Genomic DNA, 15,106 nt, shown 5'->3' on the forward strand with positions numbered 1-15,106 from the left:
GCGGCAAATCCCCATCTGGGATCCACATCGCGATGGTCGTGTGCTGGTAGGTACACAGTTTGGTCGGATACTTTGGTCAATCGAATCCTCTGAGGCCGTCCACGCCAAAACCTCGCCACTGACGGGATTAGCTTGTTCGGTCGACGAATCCACAGTACATGTTCTTCCAGTCCAACTTGACGCTTCGCTAGTCGATATTCTCGCCACTCGTGCGCTTGAATGTCTAAATGCTCAGGTGGCCCGGCGTTAACATGGAAGCCGTATTCTTCGCTGTCGATCATGTTCTTTATCTTGATCAGTGGGTTTTGAACTTCGTGCGGCAATTGCGCCGCGCCGTGAAACAGATCCAACCGGCTGGGATCATAAAGTCGGTCCCGAGTACCACGTTGACGCCTGCACTATGCGCCATGACCCACATCTCGAATTCGTACACCATCTCCCATCCGAGTGTAATCTTGACGCACGCTCGTCGCGTCGTAGACACCTTGCCTTCGTTGAATTCTTGAATGTCAATGCGGCGTCCGTGATCGGGTACATCTCGGAGCCGCAACTTCTTGGCAAAGGCGTCAGTGATCACACTAACGTTCGCTCCTGTATCGACGAGGATCATCGTTCGCTGGTCGTTTACAGCGCCTTGCACCAGAGCTCTCATCCTGATTCATCGGTCAAATTTCTTGGCCGACCACCACCCCTGTCTCTCGCCATGGTTCAACTTCATCATCTTGGAGTGACCCTTGGGCTCGTCTCGCGCTGCACTCGAAATTACGCCGAACGAACTCTCGCTGGTGCCCTCATCAGCATCAGCACACTCCACGCTCTCTCCAACACCTCCACCAAGGATTCTACTCCTCTCCTTTTCATTTTCCGTCGCGTTCACACTTGTTACGTAATTATCAGGCCATTCACTCTGCCCCATGAAAGCAAAGATACACTCTGCTTCCATTGAAGGCTCGGTTAACTGTGGCAGCCCGATAGGGACCAACCCAGTTGTAGTTGCGGGCTGCCTAGTTTAAATGACGTTCTTGAACGACGTCCTTGAGCTCTGGTGGGAGTTCCTCCTTCGTACCTTTAGTACGCACGAATTTGGCAAGGTCTTGGAAGTTGCGGAAAAGTTCGCATTGTCCAGCATCGTGGAGTTGTTTGCAGAACTTGCATCGCTTGTTACAGTAGTGGGCGGAGTGGCTCATGCCGGCGCACACCGCGCATGGTCCGTACTGTGGGCGTTGAAGTCACGTCGACCACGTTGGTCCTGATTGAACCTACGGTCACCACCTCGGCGATCTTGATTGAAGCCATTCGTGCAATCAGGCGTGTTTCCACGCGGTTGACGGTTGTCTGAACGTGCGTAGGTGCCTTCAGCAGCTGCACGGCGCTCATTTTCGTTAGCCGCAGCGAGGTATCGGTCATTTTCGTCGATTGTTGCGGGCGTACGCATCGTCGCGTTGCGCATCACGACTCTTGAAGTATCGATATTCACTGTCACGCTTAGCCATTCGCTCCTTGCCCTTGAGAACATCTTTGATGACCTCTTCGAGCTCGTGACTGTCGGTGACTCGAGTGTGGTAGAGACTCTCCCCCAACTTGTCATCATCGCACGTTGCGAGGAGCTGCTGTACGTGTTCTTTCGCGTCGCGACCACTCTTCTCCAAGTGTAGACGGGCAGTCCGAGCGTAGCCATTCAGCCTGTTTATGTAGTCGCACAGATGTTCGTTACGTTCCCGCTTTGCAGAGTAGTAACGGGACAGTGCCGTCTGCGTGAACTGCGAGCAGTTGTAGCGGATGAACGCATTGCTCGACAGCTTCCACTTGCGCTTCGTCTTCTTCGGAAGTTGATGGAACCAATGAATGGCTCCGTTCCGGAGCCTTAGCTCAAATGGAATGCACCATTTGCCAGCATCTGCATACGTTCCAGTCATGTCGTAGACGAACCCACGGAGCCACTGCATACAGTTCTCACTCTTATTGCGAGAGTCTGAGAACGGCTTGATGCGATCCAATGGTCGGTGCGATGCCATTTCAATCCTCGGTGTCGGGTCTACGTCGTTCAGCGTCGCTAGCTTGTTCATTTGACGCATCAACTCGACTTGAGGATCTTCCTCGTCGAATGCACGCACCAAAATGTCGTCGTCACTTGACGAACCATCGCTGTCAACCTGACGAACCATCGCTGTCAACCTGACGACGTCCGGCACCACCCTTGGGAGCTCGCGCACCGCCCCGGCGACCGAACGAACCCTCGTTTCCCAGCATAAACCCGCTGCATACGGCTCTCCGAACGTGGGGTATCCATGTGCGAGTCTCGAAAGTACGGTGAAGCTTCGGTAGTGCCAAAGGCACCACGCTCAGCTCCACGCTTGGTCGGAGGAGTGCGGTCGTGCCGTTGGGGTTCCTGCGGCAGCGGAATCGTAGACGGATCTTCATCTTGAACGATCGGTCGACTCACAGGCTGCTTTCCAGCGTTGATGCCAACAGCGCCAAACGCCTTCCGAAGGTTCTTCTTCCATTTCTGGAGAGCAGCTCCGGTTTCATGGGGACTCCAATCTTGGAGCGACATCGTCCATGGGTACGTCTCATTCTCGAAGCCCAGCGACAACAGCAGCGAGACGGAATCCTCGGCAACTTGGCTAGTCGACACCGAGTTGTCTGGGTATTGAACTTCCTGCGCACGTGCAGGCCAGTCGGCCTGTCTCTTAAGGATGGTCTTGAGCAGCTGCATCCATCCATCATTCTGCATCAGCTCTTGTACGCAGTCGAAAACGCGCTTGGCGGCTGGTGTATCACCGTTGATAGGTGGGCGAGGTGCCTTCAGCAGTGCTGAATGCTTTGCACTCGCCACCAAAGATTTAGAACCCTCGGTCCCATCGTCATAATCTTCATAGGCCGGTTCCGGTCCCGCAACGTCATCTAGCTCGTCGGCGAGGTTCCTCGAAAGGGACTTGGTCGCCCCGCTTAGCCCCGATGATAGCGTGGCCGTCTCCGGTGTCGCTGCGCCTGGCTCTAGAGCCGGTGGCTTCGTAATCTTCATAATCGTGGGCGTCAGGACCGATGTCTGCCTCGTCGTCAAAGCTCACCGAAAGCTCGATGGCGGCTGCAAAGCGTGCAGCCGGGCTTGAACTCTCGTTGCGAGCTCCGCCAGACTAGGCAGGCGTAACTGGTACCGTCGGTTGTCCTTTCGCCATGTTTCTTGTTTTCTTTTTCTTGTTCATCTTCTCTTGCTAGCTCGTAAGCTGGAAGGCCATACAAACCGTTCACAATGGTCACAATTTGTTCCTGGGTCGCGGCACCAGTTGTGGTGTTGGAATTCCCACGTGAACTCTAGCTACAAATGTAGTTAGGACGTTCCCACAACAATACGTCTACTAGGATAGTAAACGATCGTTCGGGCGGACCTGAAGACCCCAGTTCTGCCCTTGCACCGGGACAAACTGGACCTTGTAAACTACTTATATAGGCCAACCAGTAAAAAAAAAGAACACGCTACTAGCACGAGCAAAGCTAATAGGTGTTACAAATCCTCGTGGTCCCAACAGCGGAAGGGTACCAGGCACGGGTAAGCCTTTTACGAGGGCACCGAGTGTTCAACACTCGGTTGGAAGGGGTGCATTACAAGCACTCCCAGTCGTGCAAATAGGCAACAATAAGCCGTCACGTAAAACCTCCCGATAGTAATCGGCCAATACACAAAGTCTCTTGGCCTTGCCGGATGAACCCTCGCTACAGAACTTCGAGTTCCCCGACAGGCATAACACACTCAAACAAGCTTGACCAGACGCTTACCTTGAAGCCGGGCGTCGCTCTGTGTGCTTGAGTGGAAATTCTGCTCTGTATTTATGTTTACCCTTTCGGGTCTATTCCTAATATGAAGTCCTAATCATATTTACAAATATCAAGTGAACAGTGATCCGTAATGGATCTTCTTGCACGCCAAGCGTCGTCTGCACCGTCGCATGAGTATCTTTAACGGCCCGCGCCCTGTCCTAGACGGTGAACGTGTCTTCCGAGGGTCGCTGAGTTATCCGCGAACTCATCCCAACCGCCACCGAGGGTTCGTACCGTAGATGGTCAGTTCTTGGCCGCTGAATGCGAATCCCGTCAGTCCATTATTATTAATAAGGACAGACTGGATTCAGTGACATATGGACCGTATCCAATATCCGTTGAGAGCTCGGTACTGACGCCGTCGAGTCCCTTGCACCTTGGCGTCACCGTACATCACATGACCGAGGGTTCGTCGCTTGAACATCTTCGGCGGTGTCGCGTCTTTGTCGACGGGCGATTATCCGCAACTATGGAGAAATCACTACACCACATAAGACTGGATCCACTGCCAGGACTTCGTCCAAGACGGGGTCCGTCGCTATTGCTGTGTCATCGTCGAAGGCTAGGCCTGTGACGTCCGCAGCAGTGTCTGCAGTCGGGGCCCACTGTTGATTCCACTCCTGTGGCATCTGCTACTACTGGACCTACCTCGTCTGGGCTTCACCCTGTGATATCTGGGTCAGGGCCAAGAGCTCTTTCCCAGTCGGATGTGGTCTTGGCAGCTCGGAGGACAACAAGGCTGATGGATCCGACTGGTCTGATGGCTCTGGGTCTCCTATTCGACCGTACTCTCTCGATGGGTCATGTTTCATTTAGTTGAGATGAAGACGATGACGACGTTGAAAATCCCGAGGATTCAGATGAGGCCCAAGTCGCGGACGACGCATTGGAGGAATACGTGCGGCGAGCGTTGTCGCAATCCAGATGCGAGGCTCGGCGGAAGTCCCACTCCACGCGGACTAAGCACATCGCCGGCGCGGTTGGATCTGGCGACGGCACCGCTGGATCTGCGATCCAGATTGGTAGTGACGAGGATCCTGAGAGCGACGATTGAATTGGGTCACCCCGGTGGAGGATCTGTTGGATCTGCTCCAGTTGCAGCTCCTTCGAGCGTCTCTTTGCCAGGTATTCTTCCTGTGGTCCCGTTCGACCTGGATGGTACCTTCATCTCTGGGCGGATGCAGCCCAATACTTTTACAGCGGACACTATAGAGCCTTGGTCCGTCAAGAAATTGAATCGGGTTGCCATTGCGACTATGAAGGTCACTATCCTGTTCTCCGAGTTACCGTTTCGGACCGAGTGGATATTCCCTCGCGAGGTGGATGATATGCCAGCATCCGGTTACGTGAATTCGTACTAGATCCAATGTGGAAGAACTGCAGGACGCCGCACCGTGGGATGTCTTGGCTACTCCTGTGGATCCCATTAGCTTCTATAGCGATGTCGGCGGGTGTCTTGGGCTGTTCGTCGACGCCTTCCAGCAATTTTCCACCAAGCATCGGGTCGCAGTGGGGAAGGCTCCCATCGGTTTCCTATTTTTCGGACCCAGCTACGGGACTCGCCATGGTTATCCAACTTTAACAAGCAGCGCGGTAACAGACGCGGTCACGCTGGCCGAGCTTGGAAGAAATCTCACTCTCGTGGTTCTGGTTTTGGCAATGCAGGATGGCTGGTGTGACGTGGATATCTTGTTGGATCCGTTCTTCCTACATTTTCCCAGACGCAGGGATAAAGTAACATTGTTTTCTATGGCGAAGTTAGAATGGTCGGAACGTGTAAGGTTAATCAGATGGCGAAGTGGAATGAGTCAGAAATTGTACTTTTTGTTAAGCGTGTGAAGCTTATGGAGAGAGGAAGATGGGAGCTTATAGCTGCTGTCGACGCTGAACCTGACTGGAGTAGGGGTCAAACTGCCCATACCCGTGCCCAAAAGAAACTACAAGTGGCGAAAAGAACAACATTCACTCTTCAATAAGAATAACAGACCACGCGGGGTTCATTATTTTTCTGTATAAAAAGCCTGTGGTCTTTTACACGAATGACCTCAGCGGAACTCCTTCTCGGCGTGTCCTGAGCGGATCGTCACCTGAGGCGATCGAGTTGTGTCACGGCCTCGCTCCAATTCGTCGGTGGACGGGGGAACAGAACATGCATCGCAAAATACGAAACGTACCGGCGGCTATCATAAATGCAGTTGACTGAGTGGATCAGCTGAGAAGTACCAATCCAATACGTCGAAAGGAGGCTCGGTTGGAGATGAGCATATCTACCTGGACGATGGACTTATCGCTAATCAACGCGTTTTGCCTGATGAAAAAAATGCCCCCGCTGAGTGTAAGCATCTTTCACTGCGCGAATATAAGCGACGTGTCGCTGAGCAAATGACGGCAACACACTTTCGTTTGGTCCGAAAATAGCGTCAGGCAACACCTCAATGAGAAACTGTACAAGCAATTGTTGGTGCTGATATAAGTCAACACATACTGACACCAAACTCCACAAAGCACTCAAATGGAAAACTAACCTGCTCGCTGCGGGGGCTTGTTAAAAATTCAAAGAACGGGCGCACTGCGTGCTTGCATGGCTTCCATGCTGAGTGCTTCGCCGCCTTCCACTATCGAGATGCGTTCACATCGGAGTCGTTCACAGTTAGGTCCGCGCTGGATAAAGTTTTTGCCGCTTCGGACGGGGCGGCAACAGGTCGTGCTCGGCTGATAAGAACAGATCCATAGCAAAAGTACATGAGCTGACGCTGCCGGAGACTTAGATAACGGAGCATAAGAAACCTCACCTTTGTGTAGCTGTTAGAGTGAGATGTGTCCTGATGCAGACTGAAAATGGAAGCGTGGGCTCTTTAGCCAGTGGTCCATGCTTCAAGTATTGATAGAGCTGGTATAGCGCCACATCCAGGTTCCGCGGGCCTCGATGTCTCTACCTAGCCGCCAGCATCCTAAGCCAGCTCTCTGTGATGTAACTCTTCCCGTCGCATGGGGTGCTGCCGCAGCAACGGCATCTCTGAGCATCATCTACCGCTGCATACTGCTCGACCTTGCAAACTTTAGAAGTGAGCTACCGTAGAGCAGATCGTATTTTTGCGAGAATCACCCATGCTTACTCCTGCTATTTTGGTTGGCTGATTTTTTTCCGAGCTGCCAGCTGATTTGCTGACTAATGGGCTCCAGCGGACCCGTAATTTTTTCTGGTAGCCCTTTGGTTACCAGAAAAAAATTATTAAGAAGTCTACGCGAAATCCTTAGTGAAACAGTGGTGTTCTGATTGAGCCAAAACGTGCTGAGTGTATATCCTCTAAGTTATAGCCGTCCATCACTGTTCCTAAGCCGCGGTCTGCATACATGTCAATTTTTCGCTTGTTCTCACTTCGCGTCAACAAATCCGTCAAGCCTTTTAGTCAGGGGTTAATGGTAACTCCGAAATCGGTAAAGTTAATATAGTGATAATACCACATGGTAGACTAGTTAATATAATAATATTACCTATTTTTCTTCTTAGACAAAATGATATTATTAAATATCAACTTAATATAAGTTAATACGATATTATATTGTTCGAAGATTGCGTCATCGGTATTAATCCACCAATCATATGTCCTTAAAGTTCGACAAGCTGAAGTATTTCTAATTAATGGTGAGGGAAATGGAGTCCGAGACAATTGTGAGAGTGACAGCAAGGCTGGTGTGGTGTGTTGGTACTACTGAGTGCATTAGCTTAGCGTCACAGGCTGGAGGTTTATGAGACACACCATCTGGACGAGGCTATCGGCACATAGCAAGAACAAGTATCTTGTTTTGCTCTATCGACTTTAAACAACTGCAACCGTTTGCAGTTTTCCATCTCGATCGGCTTTGTCTGTGCCACAGTGAAATACTAGAGCAAAATACTCGTCAGTTTTAAGGCCTGCCATCACTACTATTGGTTTAGAGCCTGACCATTTGGTGAACCCTCAGCAAGAATGTACTTAAGCAAGAAATATCGTCAAATACCATCCACTATCTAAATATTTTAAATATCTGAGTTAATATTATAATATTAGGTTAACTTTTGAAAAACAAAGTTACAATTGATATTTAATATCGAAAATAATACTATTACAATCAAAAATATTATTTTATATTTGATTACACATCAATGACTGCCTTGACATACGCGTCAACAACCTTCGTAGTCGAACTTCGCCCCCCCCCCCCCCGCCTTTTTACTTTTGTTGACACGGAGCAAAACGAAGTTATCGAGATAGTCGACAAACTTTGATTCGTATACAAGAGAACCGTCCAGAAATTCTTTGTTAGCGCACTACTTGCTAAAGTCGTCTTGCTTGCTCTGGTACTGTTTTATTGTGTTTATAGGCCGAGATGCGGCGTGGCGGGCGATCGCTTGCATAACAGCCAGGGATTGGCAGTAATGGCATTTTCTTCGAAACTACTGCCAGTACTTTCCAGTAGATCAATTAAAATTACTGGCAGTACCGTATTTCGCATGTAGAAAGCTGCACCCTCATATGAGATGCACCTAGATATTGACCAATCACATCCGGCTATCTTGAATTGAGGAATCGCATGTAGAGAGATGCACCATTTCTAAGCCAACCAAGTCTTTGCGGAAAAATTTGCGCCGGCAGTTGGTCATTTGCCATGTCACGCACGAAGCCTCGCCCAGTGGGCAGACCACGTGTCGGTGGTAAGGGACGCCGCCAGACCAAACACACGGTCAAGGGCATCACGGTGCAGAAGAAGCTACAAATTCTGTCGTTTTGGGAAAATGCTCCTCTTCCTAAAATGCGTCATACCATTGATCAGTTTTGGCACGATCTAAATCCTGATTTTTACAACTCAAAGCGCACTATGATTCAGCGCTGGCGACGGGAGGAAACAAAGCTAAGGTCAATATTGAAGAAGAATAAAGGTGGCTATCAAAAGGTAAGGAGCTTAGGCGTAGGAACGATTCTGAGTAAGGAGGTAGAATTAGAGATTGTGGAGTGGGTGAACTGCTTAAGGGAAGAGGGTGTACCAGTATCGCCTCGAATGCTAGCGATTCAAGCGCGTCAGACTGCCATGGAAGCTGGCATCAACGGATTTAGAGCTTCAGATAAGTGGATTAAGGGCTTTAGACTTCGACACCGCCTGAGTATGCGTGTACCTACTCGTCAAGGGCAAGTCAGGCCCTCGGATGCTGACAAGGTAAAAGTAGCATTTGCTGTTGAAGTTGAGAAGAAGGCTCGTCAGCTGAATATCAAGCGCATTTCTAATGCAGACCAAACAGGTTCGTTTTTATTTTTATTTTTACTTGGTTTTATTAAAAACGCTTTAATTTAACTTTTTATCTAGCTGCTTTCTCTGAATATTTGCCTGTGAAGAGAACTATCAGTAAACGCGGGGCCAAAACCGTTTGGGTGAAGTGTGCTGGAGCCTCTAAAGAAAGAGCTACAGTAATGCTACTGGGAGACTCTGACGGGACTAAATACACCCCGTTCGTCATCTTCAAGATGAATCCATCCAAGATTAAGAGGACTCATGCCGAAAATATCGAAAAGCGCTTCGGATTTGGTGTTAGAACGTGGCCGGAGATCAAGCGCCTTCAAGAAGAGACCAAATTGCAAATATACACGAATGCAAAAGGTATGTGTTTTAAAAGCGATTTATTGATAGTTGTAATGATTCTAATTATTTTTTACTTAGGCTGGTGGAATAGTTATCTATCGCTGAAGTTTCTGAAGTTCCACTTTGGCGGCCGATCGTTCCAAGAGGAGCCCGTGCTTCTCCTCTGGGACGATTTTAGCGGTCATTGGACCGCAGAGGTTCTTGCCTATGCTTCTTCAATCAACGTCGTGTTGATGAAGGTGCCACCAAATGCTACGTCTGTCTGTCAACCGGCAGGCGTATCATAAAACCATCCTTTCAAAAGCGGACTACGTAGGTGCTGGCTCGAAAATTTGCAAGAACAGCTGCAAAAGCCAAGAGAACAGGGATCAAAGTTCAAGCTAGCGCCGCCTGGACGCGCGGGGATGTGCCGATGGGTGTGCAGCAGTTGGGAAGCTCTGAGTGCTGAAACCATCCAAAATGGGGTACAAGAAGTGCGACTTGCGTCTCGACACCGACTGCCTTGCGGCTGCGTCTTTGGTGGACGAATTGCAGCGACTATCGCTAGTAGGGTTAAGTACTGACGAAGATCACGATTTTGATAGATGGCTCACCGCAGAGGAGGATGGCAACGTGAGTGCTGACGTAGCCGTCGTGTAAATACACTTTTTCTAAAGGGAAAAAAGGTTCCTCTATAATTTGATTGTGTCTTTTGAATATGTATTTATCCGGGTTTGATTTGCTATGTGAACATTAGGTGCATCTCTCTACATGCGAAATACGGTAACAGTATTCAGTTGAAGTCTTCTTAGTCACTGTAGTAATAGTACTATAGTACTGGAGAACTACTGGCTTACGACCATCAAAGCAGATTATGTGTGGTTCACACTAGCAAAGACTTAACTGCCCATCTTTATCCGACGGACCTCACTCCGATTGTGCTTCAGGAGCACCTGCATCTCAGCACGACGGTTGTCCGTTCTGGTGCGAAGCGAGTTCATTACGAAGGCACCGGTTGGAAACACGCGCTCTTGATATGCGCTCGACGGGCTCCGTCCGAGCCAGACCCATGCAAGTGCAGCGAAGGGTGGAAACAATTGTGAGTCCGTCTCGCGAAACCACGTATACACGTCTATGTGCTGATATGGGTCGTGTAGACGCCAGCACACTCTGTCCTGGCGTCGTACGAGGAGCAGTCGAGTGAAGTCCTCTGCCGTGAGCTTGCTGGGTTGAGCCTGGTTGACGGCGACGTGAGCATACTACTCGTCGTGTTTTAACCATGCATTTAGGACTTCGTCGGCTTTCTTGTGAAGCATGGGCACCCGGGAGTCGTTCGTGGACGAAGCTACGAAGGTGGCACCGCACATGACCAGGTCGTCCTCAACGGACGGCACTACGGCCAGGTCTGGTGGTATATCCACATCCATGTTGTGGCTGGCGCTCGTATTGGAGGCGTGCATCGCGCAGAATAGTTATTGATGTGCAGTGCGTAGGAGCGTTTTGTCGATTTCCATGACAGCATCGATGGACACGGTTCTTGTCTCCCCTGGAAGCGATTACGCGAGGTTCTCGTCGCCATCAGTAACGTCCTTCTTCTGGAGCCCACGCAGACTTGGCTTCCAGGAGGAATGGTCACCTGCGATGACTGGCTGCAGGACAGCTTCACTGTCTCGCTCTCGGTGCTTGTCGACTGGTTGGCAAGCTTGTGCAGCGCGTTTGGCGACCAGTGCGCAGCGTAGAAAGCCTGTAGCTGATCGTACACGGGAGATGTCATTCCAAATGGCGGGCCCTTGGCCTTTCACTCAGACAGAGCACGGATCCGTTTGAGTCAACTTGGGGCTGGCTCAACTGATGAAAGCGCACTTCATCGTAGTTGAGGTGGTAATTGTCAATGTCGTCGATAGCATTGGGTCTGCAAAGAACATTGCGAAGTGATCAAGTAACTAGGCTTCCCTGCATGGAGGCACTACGACCTTAAAAGAGCAACCGTAGCCCAGAGTAGCCTTAGAGCAGCATCCCAAGGCCTTGAGCTGACCTCATTTCCCTGCGCCAAGCAACCAATGGCGCAATCGTGCGACAAAGAGGACAGAAGCGAGAGAGGTATTGTGCCAAGCAGTGAGCAAGCCGTCTTGCATCCAAATTGAGATCCATAGTGGTGGTCAAAATCGAGGATTGTCAGGTACCCGTCTGGATCTCAATATTAACTCACCAGTAACTCGACAGTACTGGCAAAGCTGTAACCTGAGTTACTAAATACTATAGTAACAGTAGAACTAGATTTGACAAAGTACTGGTTACTATACTAATAGTAATAGTACTATCTATTACTGGCGAAGCAAAATACTGCCAATCCCTGACCACATCTTGCTGAAGTCCCTTTGCATTCGACGCATCTACCGATAAATTGTCGGTCATGCTGGGTTTCTGTGAGCCGCATCGGGAATGAGGGAGAAAAGGATTGTGGTAGAAGGTCGACGCAATCGGCTGGAATGTATAGTGCTTTGAGAGTGACTATTACTACAAAAAAAAGATCCGGAGCTATTATAAAATTAGTTTTACGTCCTATCCTTGACAAAGACAAGGCATGTGAATTCACGCACAATTGCACGCCAATTGTTTGAAAATCACGCACTTTATAAAAGTTGATTGTATCGAGAATCAGTGGCTGTGGCTCATTTACATTCCCCCCCCCTAGGCCGACAACAGACTAGCGCAATACAGCGAGGGATATACTGCGAGGAATGAGGAGAGGATGACGAAGAAGAAGATGCCGTTGCTGTTCGCTAACTGCGTAGCCCGCATCAGCTGCATCACGTCCGCAACGTGTCAGCTCCTACTCTGGGTAAGGCGTGCCGAGCTCGATTTCTTGTTGTCTAATAAACTAGAGGTAGCAGGTACGGAACCTTCTTAAACGTGCTTGTTCGTGGAATTAGAAATAATAAGGTTAATGCTTGTTGGGAGCCTTTACTACAGAAAAAGTAAAAAATGTGGTGGTTCATGACTCGTTTTTGAATGGAAGGAAGTGCGCCTCGACGCTGTTACTTTAAAGCGAAGCGGTTTCATAGAATGCCGTCTTCTATTGTTTCGCTCTTCGAAACTCAAGAAGCAAAGAAGCCTCTTCAGAACGACAAATACAGTATATTGGTATATTGGCTGGAGCGAAGGCAAGCGAGGTTTGTAGATTTTTAATAATCGATGTTCGAAAAGAGAGAAAGAGAGAAAGAGAGAGAGAGAGAGAGATAAAGAAAGCAAGAAAGAAAGAAAGAAAGAAAGAGAGGGAGAGAGAGAGTCTGCGGCAAAGGCATCCTGCGCGCGAGCTTAACTCAAGCTGTTGACAGCTAGATATGCTCTGTATTTGAACCAAAGGCTTTATTTTGTGTTAGATTATGCAATTTTTGTCGTAGATTGTGGTAGTTTGTGTCAAAATTGTGAGTAGAGTGTGGGAGCTTGGAAATATGCTCCAAGTGTGTCTAACTTGGGGCGGTGGTGCTACGGGCTGGCAGATATCTCTGATGTAGATGTATTATTGGTGGCCAGCACGGCGTATGGCACAGCGCCAAGGTCATCGAACTTCGTCAGATGCCATAGGTAGTTACGTAGCGATTATGCTCCAGTTGTAATAATAAAAAAGTGTTTATCACCAGCCTTTTCGTCAATACTTTTGTGCTATTCGCTCGCTCTAATAGCACTCGACCTGAATGCGTTAATGATCTCTTAAACTGTCCTGTTGTAAGTGAGGATCAAGTAGCTATCGTATTCTACATCTTCATCATGTCTGGGTCGTCAGGGGCATCGTGGGCTTTGTGGGCTTTAAAACAAAGCTTGTAAGTAAGCTTACCAAAGATCTGCAATTTCCGTAGAGACACGTTCTGCATTCGTGCAACAATGCCGTTGCAGACATGTGGACACACAAAATAACAGCAAGTTGACGTTTCACTCGTGGCTCACCCGAAGACTTGTGCTCGATCTCGGTTTGCATTCTCTGGTTACCAGTTTGTGTCAGTTTGTTTTTTGTACAAACTAGATTGTAGTAGATTGTACCAGTTTATACAAATGTGTACAAATTGAAGACAAACTCAGCTGGAACCGGCTCTTTATTTTGTAATAATAGTCTCTGCCATAGTGATTTGTAAAGCTTTTGTCCTTTATCACTAGGATGGGTGCTCGATTTATAATAAATCGAGGTCGTTTAATATATCGAGATAATAGAAAGGGATGGATTGATCTAGTTAGAGTGGCTATTAAATTGATCTACGACAAGCCAAATTAGGCGCTCGTGGTCAATTTACGACAAATCGACATCGAAGTCATTCAACACGCTATCAGCTCAATGGGTGCAAGATCGGGCTTCGTGTGAGCTAAATTTAGAATAATTAAGTCCGCAGTAAAGGTACTGGAGAAAGCAAATACAAATGTTTATGAGAGCTCATACTTGTTGTTTCAATTTACATGTCTAAGCGCTCGCGTTTAAAAGAGCTAAGAATTAAGTATACTACTGACTTTGAGAGCATGTTCTAATGAGGGCCATGGCTCACCAATAGACATCATCATGATTCTATATTGCGTCCCACTATTCGTCGTCGTGACGCAGTAGCCATACCCCCTCCGCCCAATAAAGCGGACAAATTAGGCCAGACAGCGTAACTTCCGCGACAATATCTACTGAAGGAGATACGTTGCAGCACTTTGTCCTTATAGACGCTAGACTAGCCGTACATAAAATTTTAGTTTAATTGGCTCAGTAGCGAATCTTTCTGTGAAGGTCAGTGGCCACTAGAACCTCTCCTTGAGCTCGAGATAGCGTGTTAAAACGACCCCTTTTGCGTTTTTGAAACGTAAATCGAGTGCAAATCTTATAACTCCAGGTTTTCCTTTATTTCCTCAGTTTTACGCCTTTTTATGCGCCAACCATGCTCGATCTAGGCCATAAAACCGAGAAACATTTCATCTGCAAAGCACAATATTCGTTTCGAGAGGCAAAACCTGGCAGCTGAAATACATGAAATTACGTTTTTTTTTTGTGGGATCGTCAGACGCGATCCAGATCTACTGGTAGATACTGGCATGTGAACCAAATTATGCACCAATCTTATTTCTTTTTCGTAGGGCCACGCGCACCGCACCTCTGGTCTGCTACGAATAATCGTGCTAAGCTGTTGCACTCGCACAGAAATCGCAACATTATCACCACTCGACAAAGCTGAACAAACCTTGGGGTTCACGTTGGCTGTATATATCACACTTGACCTTCATATTTCTAGCGCTCGCGTGGCCCAATGGATACGGCGCTGCCCTCCTAAGGCAGAGATTGCGGGTTCAAGTCCCGCCGTGAGTAATATGTTTTCTCTTTTTTTTTACTTAGTTTATCTTGAGCAACACAGTCAATTGTTTGGTCTACATTTATCAAGCGAATAGTGTGATAAAGTTGAATTTACTCTTAAAACATTTGCCTTACTCAAAACAAGTCAGAGTGGTTTTGAGGAGATATAATAAATATATGAGCTCGCTATTGAGGCAAGTTGCATCACTTGCAAATCAAAACGACGCGTTTTTGTCTTTAAAAGTACGAGAGTATTTAGTTAACGCAAATCACCAAAATACGGGATCAGAAAATGAATTAGGCCGTGTTCGGTTTGCAGGGGCAAATCCAGCTTGTTTGAAAATAAGCTAGAGCTGTAGAACAGTCGTTTTG

General features: G+C 48.4%; 1 non-coding gene across 1 annotated transcript; it reads left to right on the top strand.

Moving 5' to 3' along the window:
* Nucleotides 1–14,676: 14,676 nt before the first annotated feature.
* PITG_30378 lies at nt 14,677–14,749 on the top strand. Its single transcript has one exon. It is a non-coding gene; the product is annotated as a tRNA-Arg (tRNA).
* Nucleotides 14,750–15,106: the final 357 nt, after the last annotated feature.

This window comes from Phytophthora infestans, genomic scaffold (assembly GCF_000142945.1).
Source record: "Phytophthora infestans T30-4 supercont1.94 genomic scaffold, whole genome shotgun sequence".
Classification (NCBI taxonomy): Eukaryota; Oomycota; class Peronosporomycetes; order Peronosporales; family Peronosporaceae; genus Phytophthora; species Phytophthora infestans.